This window comes from Carex rostrata, chromosome 8 (genome assembly GCF_964058835.1).
Source record: "Carex rostrata chromosome 8, lpCarRost1.2, whole genome shotgun sequence".
Classification (NCBI taxonomy): Eukaryota; Viridiplantae; Streptophyta; class Magnoliopsida; order Poales; family Cyperaceae; genus Carex; species Carex rostrata.
The window spans coordinates 11,219,979-11,230,177 of NC_135925.1; positions in this window are offsets into that span (position 1 = coordinate 11,219,979).

A 10,199-nucleotide genomic window follows, 5' to 3' on the forward strand; every position below is an offset into this window, starting at 1 on the left:
TTGTACATAGTTTATTTAAAAAATCCAAAAAAATAAGAAAACCTTCAAAACCCAAACAAATCATAAAATTTGCAAAAACCAAAAAAATTAGAAAACATAAAATGTCCAAAAAAATAAAAAAATTCGAAAATCCAAAAAAATGATAAATGTCCAAAAGCCAAAAAAAGTAAAAAACTGAAAATTTCTAAAAAAGTTTATGTTAATTGCATTAGTAGGGCTCGTCAATTTAATTAAAATCAAAACTAAATACTCCTCTGACTTTTTTTCCATTGAAGATTCATATGAAACCATTCCTGATGAACTTTCCACTTTAATTACTAAACATGAAAATCCAACCACATCCATCCTTGAGGAAACAGAGGAGATAAATTTAAGTGTAAATGGAGAGTCCAAGTGTGTCCATATAGGAACTAAGTTACCCCCAGAAATGCGGTCTGAACTCATTGATTTCTTAAGAGGTTATGTAGATGTATTTGCGTGGTCGTATGCAGATATGCCTGGTTTAGATGAAAACGTAGTTGTGCATTAGTTACCACTTAAACCAGGGGCGAAACCCATTAAACAAAAACTTCGAAGACTTAAACCCGAATGGATCTTAAAAATCAAAGAAGAAGTTATAAAACAATACAATGCTGGTTTTTTGCAAGTATCCCCATACCCCGAATGGTTAGCAAACATTGTCCCTGTTCCAAAGAAAGATGGTAAAGTAAGAATGTGTGTAGATTATAGAAACCTAAACAAGGCCAGTCCCAAAGATGATTTTCCCTTACCTCATATTGATCTCCTTGTCGATAATACTGCTGGTCATGAGATGATGTCCTTTATGGACGGATTCTCGGGCTATAACCAAATCCATTTAGCAAAAGAAGACATGGAGAAAACCTCATTCATAACACCTTGGGGCGTGTTTTGTTACCGGGTTATGCCATTTGGCTTAAAAAATGCTGGGGCAACTTATCAAAGGGCCATGACCGCGTTATTTCATGATATGATGCATAATGAAATAGAGGTTTATGTAGATGACATGATTGCCAAATCTCGAGATGCTAGTAACCATTTAGAATGCCTCAAGAAAATTTTGGATAGGGCTCGAAAATATAATTTACGATTAAATCCACAAAAATGTTTCTTTGGTGTCACTAAAGGTAAAGTGCTGGGTTTCATTGTTAGCCATAGAGGTATAGAGGTAGACCCCAGTAAAGTTAAGGCCATAATAGAAATGCCACCTCCCAAAACTGAAAAAGAAGTTAGGGGTTTATTAGGGAGATTACAATATATAAACTGGTTTATTGCTCAACTTACCCCAACTTGTGAACCAATTTTTAAACTACTTAGAAAAAATGCTGAAAAAGGGTGGAATGATGAGTGTCAGTATGCTTTTGAAAAATTAAAATTCTACCTCCTAAAACCTCCTATATTAATGCCGCCGAAACCCGAAAGGCCTCTCCTCCTATACTTATCCACCACACCAACATCTATGGGTTGTGTCTTAGGCCAACATGATGAAGGGGGTAAGGAACATGTCATATATTACTTAAGTAAGCGGTTCACGGGTTGTGAGAGTCGGTACACACCGGTAGAAAAGGTTTGTTTATCTCTTGTATGGGCCACCCAAAGACTGAGGCATTATATGTTATCCCACCAAGTCTATCTCATATCTCGAATTAATCCATTAAAATATCTATTCGAAAAATTGGCATTCGTGGGTCATAGTTCCAAATGGTTGCTACTCTTATCCGAATTTGATATTACTCATATCACTCAAAAGTCCATGAAAGCCCAAGCCATAGCTGATCATTTAGCTGATTCGGCCATTTCTGATCTAGAACCTGTAAACGAAGAATTCCCTGATGAGGGTATATTATTTACCACCTCAAATACCTCACAATGTACTAATATAAATGTACCATGGAAAGTCTATTTTTATGGTGCGGTTAACAAACATGGGAAAGGTGTAGGGGCAGTTCTAGAATCACCATGGGGGAGTAAATACCCGGCTTCCACTAAAATACAATTTGAGTGTACTAATAACATGGCAGAATACGAAGCATGTGTACTCGGGTTAAAAATGGCTTTAGAGCAAAATGTCACTCATCTCCATGTCTTTGGTGACTCACTCCTTATAATCAGTCAAATAAAAGGGGAATGGAAAACTAAGGATAAAAAATTAATTCCATACTTTGAGTACTTAGAAAAATTAGTGGAGGAGTTTGTTGAAATTGAGTTCACCTACTTACCCCGAAACCGAAACTCTTATGCTGATGCCTTAGCCACACTAGCAGCCTGGATAGAATTAACCGATGAAACCATGACAATCCAAATAGATAGCCACAAAGAACCCTCATATTGCCTCCATATTGAAACTAGCAAGTCACACGAAAACCTACCTTGGTACCATGACATAAAACAATACCTCAAGAACAAATCCTTTCCAATAGAAGCCAATCAAACCGATAAACGTACGCTACAACGCTTAGCCATGCAGTTCACACTGTGTGGAAACCACCTTTATAAGAGATCTCCCAATCATATCCTCCTTCGGTGTGTCGATGAGACAGAGGCCCAAGAAATAATGCAAGAAGTGCACGCCGGAGTATGTGGTCCACACATGAACGGCTTGATGTTGGCCAAGAAAATAATGTTGCAAGGGTATTATTGGCTAACCATGGAGGCGGATTGCTGCAATTTCGTAAGGCGATGTCATGAGTGTCAAATTCACGGTAACCTTATTCATGCCCCCTCCTCTTATTTACATAACTTATCCTCTCCCTGGACTTTCTCTGTGTGGGGAATTGATATTATTGGTAAAATTAACCCAAAAGCATCGAATAGTCATGAGTTTATTCTAGTTGCTATTGACTATTTTACGAAATGGGTCGAAGCAGCATCATATTCCTCTATTACTGCAACACATGTGTCCAAGTTTATTAAAAATAACCTGATATGTAGGTATGGAGTGCCAAATGAAATAATAACCGATAACGGTACAAATTTGACTGCAAAAAAGGTAGAAGATTTATGTAAACAGTTTAAAATTACTCACCGCCGTTCCTCACCCTATCGTCCCCAAATGAACGGTGCGGTTGAGGCAGCCAATAAAAACCTTCTAAGAATAATTGAAAAAATGGTCGTGTCCCACAAAGATTGGCATGAGATGCTCCCCTATGCATTATGGGCCTATCGTACCTCTGTACGTACGTCCACTGGAGCGACCCCGTACTCATTGACTTATGGGGATGGAGGCAGTACTCCCGGTTGAAGTGGAAATTCTGTCCCTACGAGTTCTTATGGAGGCACAGTTGAAAGAAGCAGAATGGGCACAATCAAGGTATGACCAACTAAACTTAATAGAGGAAAAAAGATTAAAAGCCTTATGCCATGCACAATGTTACCAAAAAAGAATAGCTAGGGCTTATGATAAAAAGGTCAAACCACGAGAATTCAAAGAAGGAGATTTGGTACTAAAACAAATTAGGGGCAAGGATGGCAAGTTCAAACCTAATTGGGAAGGCCCGTATGTTGTTAAAGAAGTATATGCAGGAAATGCGATTCAACTCAAAGACATGGATGGAGATGAACATGCAGAACCAATCAATGCACAATATGTAAAAAGGTATTTTGCTTAGTCCATTCCTCTTCCTTTTTCCTTTTTTAATTAAGTATTGTATCTACTTTTGGAAATCACAAGCAAGCTAAAAAAAAAAAAATCCTCAATCTTACATCATCAACGCCAAGAAATAGCAAAATTTCAATGGAAAAAATGCTGAGTTTTACCTTTATATCTTTTCTCATTTTTTTACTAGCTTTCGCATTTATATTTCTTAGGTAATCAAAGGGGAATTGCTTGAATTAATTTAGACTATGGTTTAGGCAATTGAGCATGATGCCAAAAATTCTGAATTTTTAAAATAATTAGTGATTTCAAAGTGAACAATTAATTGCTAATCATGAATGTTGATCAAAAGTTGATAACCTTAGGAAATTATTTTTGAATAATTAATCTTATAAAGTCTTCTAAATTTGAGAGTGCTTTAGAGTAACCATTTATTATAGATTGACCCCTAGCAAAACTATGCAATAATTCCTTGTATGTATGAATACTTGGAGTTGTGTGTAATCATGGTACGTGTGACACAAAAATATATAAATTCTCAGAAAAAAAAAATAGAAAACAAAAAAAGGAAAAAAGAGAAAAAAGAGAAATAAAAGATGGAAGTTAGAAAAATGAGTACGGGTGCCTACGCAAGACTGGTTACCAATAGGCTCGACAGAACCTCCCAATTTTTTTCAAAAAATTGTAACACGCACCAACACACTTAGTTGTCGTACTTTGCTCCAATCAAGTGGGAAGGAAAATCAAAATTTACATCATTAGAATTCTTATTGGTTGGAAAGGGATCAATTTATAATCGAAGGAGAAATTAGCACTCTCAGATTTAGGGATATTTGCGGGATAAATTGTTCGAAATGATCATTCTAGGTGATGCATAATAAGATCAATCATGAGGTGAATAAATTGTTCAAGGGAGAGATCATTAATATTTTGAAAGTTCTATATTTTTGCATGCCATGTCAATTGTACTAAGTCCCAGTTCCAATTTAATTTGTAGCAAGTCCTCGAGATTATTTGGCTTAACCTTAGACCGGACAAAATATATTCACATTATGCTCTCCAAACTCATTAGAAAGTCACACTCTTTACTCCTAAATTTTCATAAATCCCAAATGTTTGTGATTCCAAAGTATTTATGTACTAGGTTAAAAAAAGAAAGGAGGAGAAGGAATGCGTACGTAGCATAGTTCACTCGTTGCATATGTGCAACACCCAAAAAAAAAAAAAAAAAACCTCTAACGAGCATATGAAATGAAGTGAATGAGGTGGTATCCCAAATAAGCGGGTAATGTCAACTAACCAAACAAAAAAAAAAAAACAAAAAAAAAAAAACCTTGAAAGCGGTCAAATTAGTTTTGGTTGTACTATGCAGTTAAATAAGTTCTTAGCTTGGAATCACTTGTGACATTCGTGCAATTTTTCTTCTTTCCTAAAGTCCACTATCCATTCAACCCAAACATTCACTAACCTCTACGAAAAAGAAAAAAGAAAAAAAAAAGAGTAGGTGTCCAATTTAATTACTTGAATTAGAACTTCATAACTTGTCTACTTCGAATTAGAGTCAACTAGTATGGTCTCTTGAATTTTACCAAGTAAGCCCCCAAAAAAAAACAAAAAAACAAAAAAATCGCACTAACCCTGTAGGTACCTAGTGGATCCCTGTGGTGCCGTTGATGATCGCTTTATAACAAAATTATAATCCCTTGTGGATAAAAATATGTTTCAATAAGCATATGAGGCAAAATACCACAAGGGAACGCTACCCCTTTGAATGCACCCTAGTGTTAACTATCTTGACTCATAATATCAATGATGGAACAACAATGGGTAGCGACATGACTACAAGATATGACTCACCACTTCGTTCTCAGGTACGTGATTAAAATAAATAAATAAAAGTTAGCTAATGAAATATAATTAAGGTTGGGTACCAAGTAGTCTTACCAGCACTTAACAAGTTAAATGGGTTTCACCCTAGAATGCCTAATGCCTTAGGGACCCATTAAATGAAATTGAGTGCAAGGATAGCAACTATGTATACTAGACCAATAGTTATATTTTCAGGGATATACGGGTGTCTTTTTCCTTCAGCATAGCTTTGTGAGACAAAGCTATCTGAAGAGGGGCAGCTGTAGACACCCCAAATTGTGTAGTTTTGGAAAAAATATATGCTTACATAAAACTCTGAGTAGTGAAATTAATGACGAATGAAGAATGCAATCTCGAGGTATCTGCAAAAGAGGTATGTTGTGTAATTGATTTTTTTATGGTTAGTGTCATTTATTGTCTATTTTTGAGTTGAATATATATGTGCACTATAAGGTGAAAATTAATGCAGTACGAGAATATTATATAATTATATCCACGATAAAAAAAAATTATTACTGACGGTATCATATTCATGGGTACTTATTTTTGTCGACTTATTAATGACATTAGTCATTCATTTATCTACGATTTTGAAATAAATTTTATTACTATAATCTCACAAAATTGAAATAAAATCCAAACATATGACGAGAAAAGATATACTTCTCAGATATATTATCTCGCAAAACTAAGACAAAATCTAGAAATATGACAAAAACCAGTTGTTTTAAAGTGGCTAATTTAGCCCTGATTAAAGAAGAACGTCAAATTTTCAATATACAACAAAATACTGGTTTTAACATGTTATTCTATTAAGACGCGAATTAAATTATGGTAATATCTTTAATTTAAATTATGGATGGTGCCATCCTACACCAACATCCAATAACTTATTAGAATTGCATTTTTCAGATGAAGCCTTATGACTAAAATTTGTTCTTTTCTCTAGTACACCCTGCATAGGTAATTATAAGGATTACTATTCGGCAAATGTAGGACCTATCGGTAGTGATAAGTCAAATCCAAAGTCTTACTTAAAAATATACATATATAAATAAATAAACGATATGATAACTTATAAAAGAATGGAAGGCTGATGCGCTCATCGTTGGATTCTTTCAGAAATTAATCGATGCACATACTTTTACATATAAGAAAATCCAATGATGACTGACTATATATCAGGTGCAATATGAAATACAAATGATGGTTAGGACAAAGATTGAACTAAACTATTGTTTACGCAACTGAACTCCAAAGGAAATAGCCATACCATTAATGTGTTCTAAATGATAGTCTTATTTATATCTATTCTAGGAACCAAGTTTTTTTTGCCATGTAAAATTAATGTTAGGTTGCACGCAAAGAAGTGTGTTACGGTTTCTGTCAAATCACAAACATATCTTGTCAAGCTTCTGTTTTTTTGCACGCAAAGAAGTTTTTTTTTATTCTCTTTTAGTTGCTTTGCTTCTGTTTTTTTTTTCTTCTTTCTTCCTTCTTTTTATTGTTGTTTGTCAAGCTTGCTTATCTCATTTTGTAATATACATTATCGTTGAAATAAATTTTTGAAAGCTAGAATTAGTAGAGACCAATTGATCGGGTGAGTGTGGTGCCTAACACCTTCCACATTCATAACCAAGACACGAACCTAGCTTATCCATGGGCATAAAAGAAATTAGATTGTGTATTTCCCGTTGTATTACGGGTGGCGACTCCGAATAAAATTTAAATCATATTTAAAAGGCTGAGTCGAGCGTTGGTTTCGTAGCACGGTAGCTACAATGCTATAATCCAGGTACTAGAAAATTCTATACTACGGATGTTACTTTTTTAGAAAATGAGTCATTTTTTAACAAAATCCAAGATCCGATTCAGGAGGGCAGCAGTCATGATGAACCGGACTTTGATCTAACTTTTTTATCTAATCCACTAGTAGCTGATTTAGGTCCAGGCCTAGCAGCTGATTCGAGTCCAGCAGCAGTGGATTCAGGTATAGGCCCAGCAGTTGATTCGGGTCCAGCAGCAGCTGATTCAGGTACAGATCCAGCAAATAACTCGGGTCCAGCAGCAGTTGACTCGGGTTCGAAAAATGATGAAGGTTATGAGCAACAAAATTCAGCAGAAACAGGTCAGTCGGGTCATTCACCAAATGGAATTAAGCCATGGATAGATCTTACTGAGGCAATACCACGAGAGGATAACAATGAGGTATGTTCTTTTGAAACCTAGCCTAGATATCCTGCACGTGTTAATCGTGGCAAGCCACCAAAAAGATACATCCCAGAAGATGGAACGAGTAAAGAAATAACATATCCAATTGCAAACTACACCTCAACCGAAAAATTGCCACAACCATTATAGAATTTTGCAGACCAACTATCTTTTATCGCCATACTCGAAAAAGTTGAGGATGCCCAAAAAGTAAAGAATGGACTAGAGCAATGACTATAGAAATGGAAGCCCTAGAAAAAAAATTGTACATGGAAAATAGTTGATTTACCACCAGGAAAAATAACAGTTGGTTGTAAATGGATGTATACAATCAAGTACAATGCAGAGGGAAAAATTGAAAGATATAAAGCTAGGTTAATGGCAAAAGGGTATACACAAACCTATGGGGTTGACTTCCAGGAAACTTTTTCTCCGGTTGCAAAATTAAATTCGGTTCAAGTTTTATTGTCCCTTGCAGCTAACTTTGACTGGCCATTACATCAATTTGATGTCAAAAATACATTTCTTCATGGAGACTTGGAAGAAGAAATTTACATGGAGCTGCTTCCCGGTTACAACCATATTGGATCAGAAAAAAAAGTGTGTAAATTAGAAAAGGCATTGTATGGCTTGAAACAGTCACCAAGAGCATGGTTTGGGAGGTTATGCAAGGCTATGAAAAACTATGGGTACAATCAAGGAGATTCTGATCACACCATGTTCTTTAAAAGGACTGAAGGTAAAATTGCAATTCGCATTATCTATGTAGATGATATGATTATAACAGGCGATGACAAAGTTGAAATTGAGAAACTTCAAATGAAGCTGTCAAAAGAATTTGAAATGAAAAATTTGGGAGGTCTAAAATACTTTCTAGGGATTGAAGTATCACGATCAAAAAAATGTATATTTCTCTCTCAAAGAAAATATGTTCTTGATCTCTTAGCCGAAACTGGAATGTTAGATTGTAAACCGGTTAGTACCCCAATGGAACAAAATGTGAAGTTTGAGATTTGTCCTGACCAATGTCCTACGAACAAAGAAAAATACCAAAGGTTAGTTGAAAAATTAATATATTTGTCACATACTAGACCTGACATAGTTTATACAGTGGGAGTAGTAAGTCAATTCATGCATAATCCAAGTGAAGATCACATGGGAGCTGTCACACGTATCTTACGATATTTGAAGGGGACACCCGGCAAAGGAATCAAATTTGAGAAGAATTGACATACAAAGATTGAAGGATATATAGATGCAGATTGGGCAGGAAATATCATGGATAAGAAATCAACATCGGGATACTTTACTTTCGTTGGGGAAAACTTGGTAACATGGAGAAGTAAGAAACAGAATGTGGTCACCTTATCTAGTGTTGAAGCCGAATTTAGAGGCATGATGAAAGGGATTTGCGAACTATTATGACTACGAAAATTGATCAATGAATTAGAACTGGGAACGAAAAATGAGATGAAGTTGTATTGTGACAATAAGGCTGCAATTGACATTTCACATAATCCAGTGCAACATGACAGGACAAAACATATAGAGGTAGACAGACACTTTATTAAAGAAAAACTTAATTCTCACGTTATTTCTATTCCCTTTGTTAAATCAACAGAACAGGTGGCTGATGTTTTAACCAAGGCGGTAGCAACTAAACCATTTGAAGAAATGCTAGAGAAGATCGGAATGGTAGACATTTACGTACTCTCGTGAGGGGGGAGTGTTAAGATTACACTTGGTTCCAACATAACTTGGAGATCAAGCCGAATCCTTTAAAAGATAGTATTTGATTATTTGTCATTAATTCTAAGGATTGGTTTCCATGTTTAGCATGATATACAAAATATTTCTCAATTGATAAATAGGCATGTAAGAGTTGTGTAATTCAATGAAGAAAGAAAAGAAATAAAAAAAATAAGGGAGGGAAGAGAGATTCATGGGAGTCTTGTGTTCTTGAGTTGTTTTATTATTATTTTTTTTACAGTTCTATTATTATTTTTGACACCTACCCTACCCATTAAGATTTGATCTTACCCTACCCTACCCTTAGCTGTTAAAATTATCGAGTAACGAAACGGTAGTGGGTGAATAACGAATAATACTACTATAATAATTAGTTTTATTAAATACTACTATAATAATTAGTTTTATTATATTTTACAAATAAAACATCAAAAGTCATTTATTTTTCACATATGCAATAATATTACTGATAAAAAATAAAAATAAAAATAAATATGCAATCAATTTCAACTAAATTGTATTTTTTATAAAACAAGAGAATTGAAAAACAAAAATATATCTTCCAACAAATTTAATTATTTAATTAAAGAACAAGACATACAAATAAAAAATAATATGTTTAATATTTTTCTTTCAACAAAAACAATACACTAAATAACAAAAGTAATCACTAATTATTGCTCAAAGATTATCATATTATTATATTTTATATAATTACTCTATAGAGTAATGGATACAAAATAGTACCCGTACCCTT